This window comes from Palaemon carinicauda, chromosome 7, assembly GCF_036898095.1.
Source record: "Palaemon carinicauda isolate YSFRI2023 chromosome 7, ASM3689809v2, whole genome shotgun sequence".
In the NCBI taxonomy this organism is placed as follows: Eukaryota; Metazoa; Arthropoda; class Malacostraca; order Decapoda; family Palaemonidae; genus Palaemon; species Palaemon carinicauda.
This window is the reverse complement of record NC_090731.1, coordinates 88594459-88599458: the sequence shown is the minus strand read 5'-3', so window position 1 is coordinate 88599458 and position 5000 is coordinate 88594459. Positions and strand designations below refer to the sequence as shown.

At 39.2% G+C, this 5000-nt stretch overlaps 1 long non-coding RNA gene across 2 annotated transcripts in view; it reads left to right on the top strand.

Moving 5' to 3' along the window:
- The window catches only part of LOC137643603 (uncharacterized), a 343211-nt gene that overhangs the window by 50989 nt on the left and 287222 nt on the right, over positions 1-5000 (top strand). The window lies entirely within an intron of this gene.

The following is a 5000-nucleotide window of genomic DNA, read 5'->3' as shown; positions in this document are numbered from 1 at the left end:
AAATCCGTGACCGATTTCAAATCAAAATTTTTGGGAAACCAAACCTAGTAATGAAAGAGCACAGCGCCTGGGCTAATGAATTCGCTGATTTATCCAACATTGCGTAAGTATGAGTGTACCGAGTAAATGCATCCACAAATACGCATATATACTTAAGTTGTGTTAAACCAGTAGGAAATGGTCCTACTACATCCATATGCACTCTATAAAATTTAATAGGAATCACAGGCCACTTCTGGTTTCCGGTACAGTGTTTTTATGTTCTTTGAAACAGTTACCAGCATGACAACTTTTTATATAATTCTCTATAGATTTTTTCATTCCTAACCAAAAGAAGGATTCACATGCTCTCCTTAACATTCTATCAATCCCTAAATGCCCTGCATACGGTCTTGCATGTACAATGTGGATGGCTCAATTAATTAAAGAGGAAAGAAGAACTACCCGTGCACAAAATTCTCCTCCCCTCTTCTCGTAAGCACAATATAAGATATCATTTTCTATAAAAAAATTCTCACGACGCACATTCAGAAATGACTAATAACTCTCCGATTCCCCTTTAATCCCTGCTCGCACTCTTTCCATCCATTCCTATTTTTTCTGTCCTTCTCGGACTTCTTTTATGTCCCAACCTACCAAGTCAATCAAACCTGCATCATCAGGGCATTCATTCTGGACACCCCTGGTCATGTCCTCGGCCACCCACATATATTCACCTTCGCCGCTCATATCTCTCTCTCTTTCCCTCACCCTCTCTCCGCTCGCATATTCTGAATGCTCATCAGGAGAATTCACATCCCGTTCTCTATTCTCTCTATTTTGATGGGGGTCTTCAATATTTTGGTTACGTTCTTCGTTCCTCTTTTGTGCCCTAGTTGTTACTCCTATTACTACACCTCTAGAGAGAGCATCAGCTACCTTGTTAGCTTTACCTTCTATGTGGTGAAAACCCTCTATATTAAACTCTAACAATCTCTCAGTTCATCTCGCTTGTCGAGAGGTCAAATCATTTTTATAATACAAATCACGTAAGGGGCGATGATCACTTTGCAACTCAATCGACTGACCTAATAAAAAGAACCGATGCCTTTCTAGAACCCAAAGAATAGTCAAAGCCTCTTGATCAAATGTATTATAATTCTTTTCTGCCCCTTTTATCATCTCGTAGAGAAACTACGCCACCAATAGCTACGCTACTCGCATCTGTTGTCACTAAAAACGGGCGATCAAATCTAGGATATGCTAGTAATTCATTGTTAATTAAGGCAACTTAAAAATTGTTAAAGGCCCTTTCTTCTTCCAATCCCCAATTTATTATTTTTTGTTTCTTTAAAGCATATAAGGGTCTCGCTATATCTCCAAAACCTCTTAGGAATTTACGGTAATACCCATTGAGCCCAAGGAACCCAGCTATTTCCTTAGAGTAACGTGGCCTGAGGAAATCTCTAATAGCCGCTACTTTACTGGGGCAGGGTTGGATACCTTCTGGGGTTATTATGTGGTCTAAAAATTCGACCGATTTACAGAAAAATTTGCACTTAGACAAATATTATTATTATGTTCTTCGGCCTTTTTCCCTGTAATTATGATATTGTCTAAATAAACAAGAACATTATGGCCAATTAAGGGAGACAAAACCGCCTTTATTACTCTAGAGAAATGACTTAGAGCATTTTTAACACCGAAAGGAAGAAAATTAAACTGAAATAGTTGATCATTAGCTATAAATGCCGTTTTACATTTACTGTCTTCCTGAATGGGTATTTGATAGTATTCAGATTTTAAATCAACAGTTGTAAAATATTTACTATCCCATACTTTCACAAGTAATTCTTTGATCGAGGGGCAATGGAAATGCATTATCCTTAGTGGCTGCATTCAACTTCCTATAATCAACACAATCTTACCGAGCCATCCTTTTTCCCAACAGCTACAATTGGAGAAGCCCAGGGGGATTCCCTCTCCTCGATTATCCCTTGTTCCCTTAATTTACTAATTTCCCTTTCTATCTCTCCCTGGAAATGAATGGGTACCTTATAAGGCCTGGACCTGATTGGCTCCGCCTGCCCAGTTTCAATGCTAAAGGGAAATCGATCAATCCTCCCCGGTGGCTCATCTCCAATTGCAATTACATCGGAATAATTATTGACAATGTCACTAACTACAGGTTGATATTCTGACGGACATAGTTTTCGCACTTGCATAATCAAATTCTGAGTACGTTCATCTGTGCGGGCTGGAGTTGTGGCTCCCAACATCACATTATTAGCAATTTCACATAACTAATTCACACACACAATCACTTCCTAACACAACTCTTTTATTTGACAAATTAACTATCGTTATACTGTATCAGCTCTGTTCTCCTTTATTTCTGATAAGCCCTCTAAAATCATATGGGCCCAATTGTCATGGGGTTTAACAACGACCTAGGTTCTTTCTGGGGTCACTGGTAAGCTCGTAAGTGTCTGGGGAGACAACACATCTCTCTCAGATACAGCTGTTACCTTATTTAAATGTCTCTCCAAGCCTGCACAGGTACTTACTCTCTCATGGCTTTCTATCGGCAAAATGTACCCTCCTGCTTTTACTGTTATTGTATCTTGTGCCCCAAAAATGCATATTTGATTACATGAAATAAAATTTATTCCTAAGATAGCCTTTATTCCTGGAATTCCGAAGGTGGGCAAGATACAAAAAATCATGTGTAAACTTCACAGATCACCCCTTAAAGTTGACGATCGTTGAATGGTTTATGCATATTTTATTTCCTCCTGGTGTGTCGACGACGATGGATGCCGCTGACTGTAGTGGGTTTGAGGAGAATCATTTTTCAATCAGTGAAACGCTGGCTCCTGTGTCGATCAGCGCTCGAATGGATTTATCTGGCAGGTCAATCCTAACTGCTAACATTCCTAGCCGGCCATTACGAGATATGGGGCACGGGCCAATGACCTCAGCTGCAATGCCACTGCTCCCTAGTGCTGCGGGCGTGAGGTCGGGAGTACCAATGGAGGTCCCAGGGCCTGCTCTACCAGGATGTTGGGTGGGGGGAGGTGTGCGTGTTCAACAGCCCGCCCGCCCTCGGCTTTTTTTGCTGAGCACTCTCGAGATAGATGACCGTAGGCCTGACAAGTGTAACACCGGGGGAATCCTTGGGTGGGACACTCCACTTGTCGGTGCCCCTGTCCCCCACACTGCCAGCATCTTCTAACCTGCTGACTGCGGTCTCCCCTACCCCGCTTTACTCTCATGGCTGCCAACTTCACGGAATTAGGCCCGTTATTCCCTGTCATTTTTTTTTCTAGCAAACTGTCTAAAATGTTTTGTATCACGCTCACTACGTCTGCTAACGAGCGATTGTCATTGAACAAATAACCACATAAATACAGGTTTACTAATCTGCAAATATGTTTACGGGCAATTGCTTCTTTATCACCTTCTGGGAGATTGGCACTCGGGGTAGCAAACGAATCACAATCCCGAAAAATGCGAGTTGCAAAACTAAGAACGGATCCACCTTCCCGTATTTTGGGTTTATAATTTTCTTTTATGTCATCCTTTCTCGCATCAGGCAAGGCATATTTCTCAAACATTGTTTTATTTCAGTATAACTTCTTAAACTGTCTTGTGGCCAACACATTACCTCCATTGCAGGAGCATCTTTCAGCAATCTAATTAATTGCTTTAAAAGAATGTAGATTTTAACTAAATTGTATGAAAAACGACATCAAAATACTTTAAGTTAATAATAATAAATATAAATGAACATGTAATAATTAGATAAAAAAGTAATTTCGTGTTTTACAATTTACGATAGATTCTAATTTGTTTACATGACTAAATGAACAAAAAGTTTCATAATGTTTCATGTTTCTCGTTTTCCTTGAATTATGTAAATATGACAATGATTTTTATTGTGAAAAGAAAGTAAATCATCGTGTATATCATTTAAGAAAATAGTTGACAAACATTTAAGCGAAAACTTGGAAACAAGGTAGCGATCTTTTTGCAGGCAATTGTATATATTAATCTCGCTTGAAGTTAGTTGTAGATGAGATCTGATCATGAAATTTTTGTCGTATTGATTCTGTACTTTAAATTATATTCGGTAGTGATTTGCTCGTACTTAATATTAGATATTAGAATAACATGTAGAATAATTTATTGAAAGTTTATCATATAAAAAACTATCTTATGTTACAACATTATTAATTTTGTTAGATAGTTTAGATTGATATACATTAAAGTTTAATCATTTTTTTTTCTAATCAATGAGTGAAATTATTCAGTGGCCGATGCGGTAACGTCCATGACTGGTGAACGCCAGACTGGGGTTTGAGTCCCAATCAAATTTGTTTGTTACTTTAGTCCTTGTAACCTCACCATCCTTGTGAGCTAAGGATTGAGGGTTTTGGAGAGCCTGCAGATCTATCTGCTGAATCTTCAGCAGCCATTGCCTGGCCATCCTTGGTCCTAGCTCGGGTGGAGAGGGGCCTTGGGCGCTGATCATATGTATTTATGGTCAGTCTCTAGGGCATTGTCCTGCTTGATGTGGCAATGTTACTGTCCCTTGCCTCTGCCATTCCTGAGCAGCCTTTAAACCCTTTAAACTATCTTATAAGTATACTTCAATTTGGTGATATTGCTAATTTTCAAAATATATTAAACAATCATTTACTTGAAGGAGGCCCAGTTAGCAGTGATGTTCTAAGCAACGTTCGGAGAAATGTAGTGAATATGCAAAAAAATAGAATCAAGACAAATTAAGATGATGGTCTTTGCAAGAGGTTTGATAACTAAGTGTTCTTGATATATAATCAAGTATAGTATTTAAGTGTAGGCTTGTTGCAATGCGTCTTTATTTTCCATTCGTTCAAGTTCACGGATTGCAGGTTGAGTAGATATACAGATAGATAGATGGGTGTGCCCGGAGATCGCGTGTGTGTATATTGTGTATCGTGTCTGTCACCGTCTGCAGTGCAGGCATGCAAACAAAC